At 35.8% G+C, this 13322-nt stretch overlaps 1 protein-coding gene across 1 annotated transcript in view; it reads left to right on the top strand.

Moving 5' to 3' along the window:
• Positions 1–572: 572 nt before the first annotated feature.
• The window catches only part of LOC132142624 (catenin alpha-2), a 405218-nt gene continuing 392468 nt past the window's right edge, over positions 573–13322 (top strand). The window contains exon 1 of the mRNA XM_059552628.1: positions 573–800. The gene's annotated coding sequence lies outside the window, so the exon portion shown is untranslated. The remainder of the gene's footprint in view (positions 801–13322) is intronic.

Here is a 13322-nt window from a genome sequence, read left to right as displayed (position 1 = left end):
GTCAGCTTCAGGAAAAAAAGTGTAGCTGATAGGCCAATTTTTCTTAAGTGGTCATTTTGGCTGCTATTGTAATCTACCAGTGCACAATTTTAGCTTTTAGTCAATTTTGAGTTACCTAAATACCAGTATCTTTATTCAACAAAAAAAAGTTGACTAGCCTACTAGTGAATGAATGTTTTTTTTTTTTTTTTTTTTTTTTTCAAATTAAAACCGACAAACCAAACAAACAATCAAACAAATCAAGATTGGCGTTTGTTTATGCTTATCATAAACACAGAAGACCTGTTTCTCAATAAGAAAAAAAAAAAAAATAATAATAATACACATTACCAGACGACGGTTAACTGAAAAAAGCATACGTCACTGAGCACGCGCACCATCATCCAGCTCAGCATCACTATTCAACAAAGATGCGCAGCACCATCTTCGCCCCGCCCATCCCAGGCTGCGCTCTTTCTCGCCGTGTTCACGGCGCAGGCGCATTACAGAGCCAACGCGCGGCTCACTATTTAGCAAGAAGGGAGCGCGCATACTCAGCACCTGTCGTGTGTGTGGCTGGGGATTCGGTGGGAGGGGTCATTATTTGGCAGGGAGCGGCAGAGAGACGAGCATTTCCTAGATACCCACAGCAACGCGTGGATTCATTCTGCTTCCATCACTTCAGAGGCGAGCCGGCGGATTTTCTGGTTTGTTTAAACTTGCTGGCTAGGTTAGGAAAGCCGTACGTTTGGAAATAAATCACACCATCGTATTTCCTCGGAAGTGTTTTTGTTCCTGTACCGGGACTGTCATCACTGAAGGTGAGATCTATGGAAGCCACTTTGGAACAAGCAAACCGTTATTAAGATGTGTGAGAAAGGAGAGGCTTGTGCACCCCAGCCTTATTGCGCTCATTTAAATAGGAAAAAATAAGATGTCAGATGAAAAATATATATATAAATCCCCTGAAGCGACTGTCTAATGCATCCCTCAGCTGTATAAATCTACAGTTATTCCAGCAGCGAGATGATGGCCAGTGCCTCCCATCTGCAGCCTGCTAGCATACCGGCTAACCAGCTCATATTAGGTTAAATAAAGGTTTGCTTTTATAGAATAGTAACAGAATATTATCCGCGTGATAACGAACGTTGTTTTGCATACGCATGGTGTACTGTAATAATAAAAAGCATTGGTTCGACTAACCGCGGTCTGTGCACCTTCCATCCTCATTGTCGGAGCGCCTCCCGTCTTTAATGTCCCGTTATTGTTTGTGTACAATTACTGTTGTGTTCCATTTTATATTTAAATGGTAGGGGAAGATGTGTTTAGGATCGTTTCTAAGAAGTAAATATTAAAGTTTTGCAATAAGATACAACTTTGGACTTTATGACATTGAGATATTTTGTCGGTTCTTGTTGCTGGATGAAACCCAGTGTTAGAATTTTTTCTTTTTAATACAGAATAATATTTGGCTTGCATGGAATTGATTTTCATAGGCTCCTTTTTTCCCCTACTATCATGAGGATATGGTTTTCTAAAAGTAACAACAACAACAACAAAGAATAAATAGATAGAACAAAACGTAGCATTGTGTGTCATCAAATTTATGTCAAATACTCCAATTGAAGGATGTGAGTTGGAGGTGGTCTTGGTTTTTGTGGCATTTGTTTCAGATCCTTCTACATTTTTTTAAAACCCCAAAAGCTTGTGGCACAAAAGGATGCCCCCCCCCCCATATGAACTGTATATATTTCAACATGACATTCATTGTTGACTAGAAAAGTATTTACAAGTCAAAACACATATTCTCACTTAAGGTCCTTTCACATTAAGGATAACTTTAACGATAACTATAACATTTTAATTGTTCTAATTCTGTGAGAACCCAAATCGCAGCTTTAATTATAGCAACATTGAGGAACGATATGGTTGGTATAACTTTCAGAACATTTAAAGCAAAACATTAACAAAGCTGGGGTGCATTTTTATAATAAACAGAATGATATTGTGTGTTGGTGTGGACACTAATTATCATTATAGTTATCTTTATAGTTAACACAGTAATTGCTTAGGTGGTTTCCGTTGCGTTTCGAGGACTGTGTCGATGAACCATGCCATCAGAGGGATCACATTTTTATTGGTTTACATGTCATAACTAGAAACTTCACTTATTTTTTTTTTTGTAATTTCCATTTAGCTAACAGTGCTAGTGGCGTAAATGGCAAGTGCTTAAAGGGTTGGTACGTCTGTATGAAATCAGAGGTATTCAACCCTGTTCTGCAGAGCTAATCAAACACACCTGAAGCACTAATCAAGCTTCTCAAGGCCCTGTCCACACGGACACGGGTATTTTTATAACCATGATTTTTTCTTTCGTCCACACGAAAACGCAGTTTCAGGGCACCGAAACCGAACATTTTTGAAAACTACGGCCAGGGTGAGCATTTTCAGAAACGCCGGTTGCAGTGTTGTCGTGTGGACAGTATAACCGGGGTTTTTGCCTTGCGACGTCAGTGTGTGCGCCGTTATCCGCTTTGTTTGACGTCAGATTGTGCGCTGCTGACTGCTTCTGATTGGCCAAGGTGACTTTACAATTTGGGTTATATCGCCGCCTGCTGGTGTGGCATGCTCTTGACACCGCTTGATAGCATGTTTTAGCGTTTTCATGTGGACGGGATTTTTTTTTTAAACGCAGGAGGAAAAACTCTGGTTATAAAAATACCCGTGTCCGTGTGGACTAGGCCCAAGATTGCTTGAAAACACAAAGCCAGGTGTGCTGAAGCAGGTTGGAAATAAACTTTGCAACACAGTGGGTCCCCAGGAGCAGGGTTGAAGACCTTTGGTTTAAATTTCATTTAAAAACATGGAATTTCTTTAAATAAGTTAGCTCGCTTAACGTCATTGTATTATTCACGTTATCACAATTTGCTTACCTGAATCAGATTGGCCAATTAAATACGCTATCCAAACCTATGACTATATTGCTTCCATTGTCCTCATTTGTAAGTCGCTTTGGATAAAAGCATCTGCAAAAGGACTAAATGTAATGTATGTGATGTAGATTTGATTAAATACATAAAAAAATATAATATACAAAAAATTAAATTGCACATTAAGTACAGGTCATGTTTAGTGGGGCTTTTGCCTTGAGCCCTGCTTTTTTGGTTCATAAACTGAACGCAAACAGTGTTTAATTATTGATAAAACACTTCAGTAGCATCTGAATGTAAAATAAAGGACAAGCTGTTAGAAATTTCATGTACAATGCATGTTTAACTTATCTAACCTCTATATTGTGATTCTATAATGGTAAAATAAGCCCAAAAACAGTAGTTGTGAATCATTAAAACTTATGCCAAGGTATACATAATGAGTTTTTCATTTGATCCCATTTGTATTCCACTAAGTGAAATTACTCATAGGATTGCTCAATGAATCAAACGGCATGTGTTATTATTGTTATCATTATTTATTTATTTTTTGTTATTAAAGCCTCAAAACTGTAGTTGAGTGTTTTTTTATTTTATTTTATTTTATTTTATTCTATCATTTTTATTTTTTTATTTTTTTGCTAGGCATCTGGAATTACAATGGTGATCTAAGAGGAAAGATTAATATATATATATATATATATATATATATATATATATATATATATATATATATATATATTATACAGTATATACCAAACATGGCAGCTGTATCTATGGTTTACTTGCTTCCTAACTCTTATGTCACGTGACACTTCACAACAGCCAAGCAAAAATGTCCATGTGAAATCAAGATAGTCTGCATTTATTTATAGTTAACATTCTACACTCTTCAAACTCAAAAGAGAAGTTTTCTCAAATGTTGTCATTGGGATTCAGTGGGTTTGTGTATTGCAAATTGCATAATACAAATCCTAAACTTTCTTAGGTGAATTTCTAGATTCCCCTCAGTCAACGTGTAACAACAAAACATTTGAATTCGCTCTGTCCCTCACAGTCAACAGCACATTGTAACACCCTGTTTATACTGCTAACAAAGTTACAAACAGGGATGTTCCCATTCTAATCAATGAAGATGACTGTATGGCCCGCTTCCTTGATCATAATGGCAGTGTTTTATTTGCTCACTCCGAGTGTAGATGTTTTCATGCCGTATAGATTTGTAAGAAGAAACCAAATGGGTTAAAGGGCAACAGCGAGGCTGCATTTAGAAGTCCAGCATTTGATTGACAGGGAGGTGTGCAATGCTATTACAGCCTCCACAGTCATGTCAGGGCTTTTATCAACACTGTAAGTCAACAGGCTTTTAAAGAGCTGTACATGCTTTTATATGCACAGTGTTTATTATGTTTTGGGTACAGTAGGCAGATAGCAACAATTTCTTGCATTCACTCAAAAGCAGATAAGTTTGAATTCTTTAGCTGCTGTTATCATAATCAAATAGACTGGCATTGCACATAAATAATGTGCTTTATAGTGAGTACCAGGAGAGCAGATTTGCCCAGTGTCAGCTCTTTGGGACGCCCTGTGTGCGTGATCTCAGCGAATCTGGTCGCTATGGTGTCTCCAGGCGAGGGGCTCTGTTTGCTAAGACAAACAAGCAGTAATAAAGAACCCAGCTAGACAGAGAGACTTTCCGATGTGAAAGCGCACTCACTGCACTGAATGACAGGAAAAAACATTTTGTGTGTCCTACACTATACTGTCCAAATAAAAGTGAAATTTGTGTGACCTACACTATACTGTCCAAATGTTTGGGGTCAGTAATTTTTATGTATTTAATATATATATATATATATATATATATATATATATATATATATATATATATATACAATGCATTTATTCATCAAGCACATAATAAATAATCAATTAGTGACAGTAAACACACTTATAGTTTTACATTAAAAACTAAACAAAAAACAATTCATTCTAAATGATTTATGTTATCTTAAAACTGTAAAAATGTATCACTGTTCCCATAAGCAGCATTTCAGCAATTATAATCAAAAATGTTTCTTGAGCTCCAAATCATAATATTATAATGATTTTTGAAGAAACATGACACTGAAGACTGAAATAATGGCTACTGAAAATTCAGCTTTGCCGGCAGATTAATACAATACATTTTCAAATATATTCAAATAGAAAACTTTATTTTGTCAATATTGCTGTTTGTCTATATTTTTGATCAAATAAATTCAGCCTTGGTGAGCGTAATATAGCTTCTTCATTTAAAAACGTTAGAACCACAAACTTTTGAACGGTAGTGTAAATGTCTAAATACTTTGTAAATGTACAGAGACTATATTTTGCTCAAATTTTCAGGAGTAAAATATTTCTAGACATGTCTTTGGTTTATTTTCAACAGATTTATCACCTACATTTTTTTGCAGTTTCAAAATAATTAATAAGTTAATTGCTTTTCTATTTGTAAGTCTGCTTATAAATGTGCCCATAACATGGTTTTCAGACAAGACTTTAAAGAAAAAGGTGAAATTGCCTTTAATTAAACTTTTTATTGTCTTTATTGAGTGCCTTTCCACTGATTCATAGCAAAAGATCGAAGGACATATACCTGGTAATTATAAAGTGTAATGCTGAAATGAGGCATCTTTCAAAGGATGAACTAGACAGAAAAAGCCTTGAACAAAAAATGTCTTGACCTAGATCTAAGACATTGTTTTTCTCTTATCTGTACCTTTATTTATATTAATTTATGTTGTATTATCTTGAGCATATACCACAGACCATATGCACATTTCATGAACACTCCCACTTATTTTTTGCTGACATTATGAACTTTATGATTGCTTAAGCACCGTAATCTGAGTAATGGGAGTAATGCTAGCAGTGACAAATGCGGAAAGACTTGAAACACCAATTTACATCAATGCTAATGTGCCCAAGAACATTGTGCTATGCCCACTGGGATGCAGATGTAGCTTTTGTTCGTGGAAGTTCCCCATCAGGTTTCATGTAGAAGTTGTACTTTTTACTCAACTTGATCATATTCTCATTCATTTATAAAAGAGGAAGCATTAAACTGAGTCCTAACAGTGATAAATTGACTCACACAGAAACATGGTTCCTGTTGATTTGTCACTTCCAAAAAGAAACCTATGCACTTTTTAAAAGGCTAGTCATTTTTGCCCAGGAACACCAAATTTGGTAAACGGTTTTCAGCACAGTACAAAGATTAGAAACACTAATATTTTTTTATATCAGTTTTCCTAGTTTCTCTATATATAGATTTTTCTGGTGCACTGTTATACTATTTTCACTTCTTGATATTTTCAGGAAAAAGTCAAGTTACCTGGCTTTGCATCATAAATGTAGCTACCAATGCATTATATGAGCAGATCTTCTTGTTGTCAGTTGCGATTGATATTCTGAGAGCCATATGCTCAGAGAATTTTAGGAAGGCAGTGCAAAAGGGCAGGGTCTACCTTGGAGAAACAGTTGCTTTTTAAAAGTCTGCACCGCAAGTAGTGATAAGCATTTACTGAGAACAAGACTGCAGTTTACTGTCTATGTTTTTCTGAGAGATGCTGAGCAAAAAAACACATCTCTGATCTTCTTGTTTGCAAACAGCGGCGTCTTTGAGTTTGGAAACAGTGCGAGAAACTGTCTGCAGCACTCCAGAAGTAACTGAACCAATGATGCTGCGAGATATAACTTAAGCAAGACAAACAAATCCGAATTTCTGATTGACTGCAAGCAGCACTTGATATGCAAAGTATTTTAGAACTCTTTTGACGCATTTATTTGATACTTTATTTAATGTTTTTTTTTTATTTTATTTTGTGAAAAGCAAAAGTTATTTCTCAATTCACTTTAGCATTCAGAAAGCTATTATTTTTGATCTGACCAGTTTTGTCCCAGCGTCTCCCTGGAGACTTTTAAAGGGCACTAGTAAAACTAGTCTCATTTTCTTTCTCGAGCATGTGAGAGTGTGATAATCAACAGAAGCTTTTTTAGACTGCATCAAATTATCCTTCTCTTCTTTGGTTTCATCTGTATCTCCTGCTTTCTTTAGTTCCTTTCTTTCTCCAACCCAAACGTTGTAGGAGTCATCTCCTTTCTCATCCTGCAGTCTCTCTCTCTTTCCTTCCTCATTTCTCGTTCTTTTGTATAATTAATTTTTGTTGTGGGTTCCTCCTTTGCACTAGGATCTGTACTTATAATATTTACTGTAAATTTCATGATGATAATTATTATTATTGTTATAATTATTATTATTATAGACAGAAGGTTTAAGGTCGTTGTTATTTAAAAAAAAAAAAAAGACATTTACTGATTTTGCATGGATTTAGAGTGTTAACTTGGCTATTTTTAAATCACTCTGGATCCCCCACGTCCAAGTTACCCCATCTTTGAAATTTTTGCCATCTGGCAAGCGCTTCAGAGCCGCAAATACCAGGACAGTCAGGCACAAGAACAGTTTCTTCCACCAGGCAATCTACCTCATGAACAGTTAAATGTTCCCCACTTATGCAATACAAATGTGCAATATCCTTATATTTATTTTTGAATATATGGATTTTTCCTCCCGTCTTTTTTCCTACACATGGTACTCCCATAGTCAAAAATGGTTGAATACATTTTAAGTTACGAAAGAGGACAATTCAGTGTTTTAGGCATTGTTTTTCACCTATTTTTATGTATCAATGAAAACTAATCTTAAAACCAAAAATGGTCTGATTCATTCCCTCTCTTTGTCCACAATGAGATGCAATGATTACCAGACTTCTTGCTTCAAGTCAGGATAAAAAGTCTGTCTACTCAAGAAAATGCTAGCCCTTGTCACCCCACCTCACACTACCACCACCTCTTTTCTGGACTATATACTTTATCCTCTCCATTTTCTTCTCATACATTCAGCACCCTTGAGGGGAATTCTATAGCACAAATACTTATTCGATATTTGGAGGAAAGGTATATTATACTGAGCTGTACTCCATCGTCTTTTAGATATGTCCTCTGCCTCTAGCTTTACTCACTCTCTTTTTTTCCCCAAATGCTTCCCTGACCCTCTATCTTTGAGATTTTCAACATTAATTAACTTTCTTAATTAACTGTGGTTACCTAAGCCAAAATCTATGAGGGGTTCAATGAATGTTTTAGCTCCACTATTTGCGTTTAAAGCACCCAGTTACAGAAGTGATCACCAGTCTTTGTACATCATGTTGTTTGGGCAAGCTGAGCCCATTTACCTCCTTTTGAGGTGTCAGCAGTCACAGCATTGGACAGATGGTCACTCCTCCTCCTGGCTGGCTGGCTGGCTTGAGTTCTATTACTGAGGGAAATCAATAGGACTGTAGAAGTCACCGTGACCTGTAATTTAAGAACATCTATAAAACTGCACACTTTAAACTTTGCCCAATTATTATTAGGATTCCCTTCTGAATTGATTTCCGGATGTGAAACCAAGCTGTGGCGTTCAAACAATATCAGCTACTCCAAAATATGAATTTCAGACAACCGTTTTTTCTTTTTTCTTTTTCTCTGTATGCTGGGAAATTCAGCACAGTGAATGAAACAACAATCCTGTTTCATCATGTCTGAACATTAATCTTCGAAATAGACCATTTTTCTCTTTGGCGTTTTCATGCAATATGTCTGTAATCAACCCAAGGACAGATCTCATATGCCTGTGCGTTGAAAGAGATTTACTGAATTGCACAAGAAAATGGCATCAAGATTTCCATTTTGACATCTAACAAATTTAAATGTGTTCCGTTTCTAATTAAATTATCATACTTTTTGCACTGTATACAACTTTTGCATACTGTTTCAACTCTTCTGAAGTCAAGTTTGTGTAAAGAACAGAACAGAAGTAAAGTCATTATTCACTGAAGATTTTGACATCCGTTGACTAGCTTTTGTTGGTACAGTCTTGATGGTTCAGCCTCTGTCTGTCTGTCTGATTCACGACCAAATCGTTCTCTTGAGTCAGATCTTTTAAATTAATCACTACTCCAGTTTACAAAACCTGGTAAAGCGACTGGTTATGAATCAGAATACATTTTCAAACCGATTCAATTACTTACTGATCTGGTTGTAGCAACTGTAGTTTACTGGAGAGGAAAATTATCAGTGAAAAATAAAATGAGCTATCATATAACTAGTATTATGGTACTGTTTTCATATCAACCACTTTTATGGAGCTTTTGATTCATTTTTGAAGCTTTAAAGCTCTAGGTCCCATTAATCATTATTGCACTGAAAAAAGCTACCAGTACAAAATTCCTACTTTCATGTTCCAAATATGAAAGAAAGTCAGATGGATTTGAAACAACATGAGGATGAGTAAATTAAAGATTTGTCATTTTTGTGTAAACTAATCCTCAAACAGTTTTTCTAACGAATGCTGAAATTAGCTGTCAGTGCCCATTTACCTTTCCCAGAAGTAGTTGGCCCGAACATTATTAGCTTCAGCTCCAGAGGCAATTTCTGCTGAGAGTAATTTGACTATTGCTGCTGTTGTCAGTTTGTTTTGCAATGAAACGCTAAAAAAGTTGGAATTCTTGTGCACGTCATTTGTCACCACAGAGCAGTAAATGACAAATTTCCTCATCCATTTATCTCAAACCTGTTTATCTCTATGTCTCTTCAAGACACAAAAAATAAGTAATATTTAGAGCAGAAGCTTATAACAGGCATCTAAAATGGAAAGGGCTCTATAATAAAGAGTCTTTTCTTGAAGGAATGGTTTACATAAAGTCTGCAAAGCATACAACATGTTATTTGCATTAGTGCTGTCACTCAAAGAAACAAACAACAACAAAAAAACATTATTTTCTGAAATTATTCGTAATTAATCGCGATTAATCACACTTAACATTAAAGTTTTTTAAAAATATTCTTTTATATTGCAATAATTTAATATTCAATCTTCAAATTAATTTAGAGACAACATAAAGACAATATATATTTTTATATCTGTTTAATGGCACTTTTTACTACTGAAGGCGAGTATAACTGATATGTGTTTTCCCCTTATTTAATAATTTTCAATAGTCAAAATTCAATTTGAACATTTATTAGACTTTAAAAAATAACAACTTTTCATTTAAGTGAACTTAAGACAATTTTTACATAAACCCATTATAATAAATCTCATATTTAGCTGTGCCCTTCTCAGCAAGTAGGAAATCTATAGAAATTGAATTTTAAAATGATCAAACTCTAAATTCCAAATTTAAAATAGATGTATCCTTAAAGCTACAAAAGTTATTGATTTCCTCTTCTTTCCTTTGTTTTTTTGAGGGAGACAGTACTGGGGTGCTCCAGGAAACAATGACATCATTTCAAACAATGATGTCATGGTGATATGTTGCCGGTCCAGATGGAATTTCACGTGGGTTCTCTAGAATGTGGGCTGATAAGGAATGTGCATTTGTTGTAGTGGCAGTCCAGTGCTGTGCCTGCTTTCTTTTGTGAAGCTACTGAAGCTCCTCGTCACCTGTACCTTTTCCACTCTTGTTTGATGTGGTCATAAAGATGTTCTGTGTCTTCGTTCTAATATTCTTGTCAAGAAAAGAATGAGTGGAGTGGCCAACCCTAGCCCCGGTGTTCTGTCGATTTGTCCTACCCTGACAGATTTTCCTACTTCCCACTAAAACAGTGGGTAGTACAATTCGACAACGTAAAATGCTACTGTAAAGTTATGGTTTATTAACGTCTACACCTACCACAACCCTAAACCTACCCTTACAGTACTGCAAATATAGTAATTATGTGTTATATTCGCGGTTGTAGCTAGAAGGGATACAGCTACAGGAAATCAAATATAAATATTCTTTTCTACCAATTAGATTGTGTTTTTATTAAAGTCTGCACCTACCCCAACTCTAAACCTTCCCTTACAGTAATGCAGATACATTAAATATTGTTGTTTAGCATGAGAAAAAGGACGCGATATTGATGTGCGCATGCGCAGTAAACCCGGGTAGGAAAATCTGACGGGTAGGATAAAATGTCAGGACACCGGTCCTGTGTTTATTTGCGTTAAATATTTTTAATACGTTAAACTGACAACACTAATTTGCATACATATATTCTTTTATTTACATGCATATCTTTCATAGTTCTTTTGAAAGTATGCATATGTGTAGTTTTAATGATGTTTCATTTAAAGGGATAGTCCACTCACAAATTTAAATTCTGTCATCATTTACTCACTCTCAAGCTGTATCAAACCTGTATGGGTTTTGTCGAACATAAAATGAGATATTTTATAGAATGTTGGTAACCAAACAGTTGATGGTCCCCATTGATTTACCAACATTTTTCAAAATATCTTCATTAGTGTTCAGCAACAGAACTTAATTGTATGCTATCAAATGGAATATATTTTGAACACATTACGAATATGTTAAATGTTATCCAAACTGAAGTATACTTGACATACACATACATATGCAGGGTTTCTTGGCTGAGGGTGCACTTAAACTTCAGGGGAACAGAGATGTGAAGCTAATGGTCAGTGTGGTCAGTGAATCGGTCTTGAATCACTGAGCAAGGAGCTTATTTAAAGGAATTTCATTATGAGATACAGTGCTTTTACAGCAGTATCAAAAATAAATGGAAGCTCCAGCCTGAGCTGCTTGTCCAGACCTTGTTTTACACGACTGAATATGTTTATCTAGGTATTAACCTCAATTTGAGCATTGACTTAATCTGGGTAAACAGAAAGAGAGAGGGCTGCAGTTTTGAGGGCTTTTCTGCATGGATTTTGTAAGAGAAAAAGGTATAGGCAGAGATGTGGAGTGAGAATTGTGTGTTACAGTGGGACAAACAGAGTGGTGGGACCATCTATTGTGACTGAGCTTCTTAAAAACAGCAGGTCTCTGAGTTAGCTGAACTGCCATAGTCCTGTAATGAGAGGTTTTCATATTACATCATGATCTCAATAATTGGCTGTTATGTAAAGCATAAGGTAACTTGATTTGCATATCCTAAAGGAAATATCAGTGCTTGAAAAGCAGCAAAAGAATAGCAGCCAGTCAGAGCAGACAGGTTAGATATACAAAGGCCATTATGACATCATCATATTTCTCCCATTATAAATAATGGAGATGTCTATACTGCAAGTGCCTGATTGCATTGCGTATAAATTAAGTTAATGGATGTCTCACTTCTGTTTTTGATGCATTGCACAACCACTATACTTCAGCTACGTGATGTTACATCAAGCGATTTTGTGATTTTTCAGGTCGCTGGCCGATTATCTTAAATAGTCTAAAATCCAAGTGTATATGCAACTGTCATGTTCATTTTTTAATGGAATTTAATTATTCTAATGTTTTTGAACTGTCTTATGCTCCCCAAGACTGGAAATATTTACTGATAATAATAATACAGATAATAATACAATTGTAAACAACTGTTTTCTTTTTTAAATATAATTTATTCCTGTAATGGCACAGATGAATTGTCAGCATCATTACTCCAGTTTTCAGTGTCACACGACCCTTCAGAAATCATTGTCAATCAATGCTGATTTGCTGCTTAAGTAACATTTCTTAAAACAGTTGTCATGTGTTTTTTTCATGTGTTTTTTCGACCAAGGTGGTCTACCTTATAGTCCTTCTTAAACCAGTGTGGAAATACATGTTGGCTGTAGCTGTTTTGACAGGGAAGATGCATTTAAGTCCAATGCTTGCACACATTGTCCACAACAGAAATGATCACAAAGGAGTCTTTTCTGGATCTGTATAATGACTGTCTTGAGGCAAAGCAAATAAGACCAGTGGAATGACACTAGTTGTTATTTCTTTTAGGCGTTTCATCTGAGATTGTAGACAGTGCTCTGTTGATAATATCGGTAGTTACTGCAGGCCTTTGGAGCATCTGTGCGTCTGCTCAGCCTGAAACAAAACAGAGCCCAGAGCTCATTCTCTGTCTGAATGAGGATTAGTGAATCAGATGGACATTTTGCTCAGAATCCTCTTTAGTTTGGTCTGTGGGCTTGTTAGTCTGACTGGCCTGCTACATGTTTATCCTACTGACTCTGGCCTTTATCACATTTAGAGTATGCGATAAGCACTATTTTCAATGTCTGAGCTTAATGCAAAAAAAAAAAAAAAAAAACAATGTAAAGAAACTGGACATATTAGTCCTTTAAATTTAGAGATATTGTATTAGTGAGTGAGAGACTGCTAGCCATGAGTTTCCACTCTTGCATGTTTCTAAATATTAGAAAGACAAGTGGTATTTCAAACAATGATGTCATGGTGATATGTTGCCGGTCCAGATGGAATTTCACGAGGGTTCTCTAGAATATGGGCTGATAAGGAATGTGCATTTGTTGTAGTGGCAGTCCAGTGCTGTGCCTGGTCTGTCTCT

This window comes from Carassius carassius, chromosome 6 (assembly GCF_963082965.1).
Source record: "Carassius carassius chromosome 6, fCarCar2.1, whole genome shotgun sequence".
Taxonomy (NCBI): Eukaryota; Metazoa; Chordata; class Actinopteri; order Cypriniformes; family Cyprinidae; genus Carassius; species Carassius carassius.
This window is presented reverse-complemented; position numbering and strand designations above follow the sequence as displayed.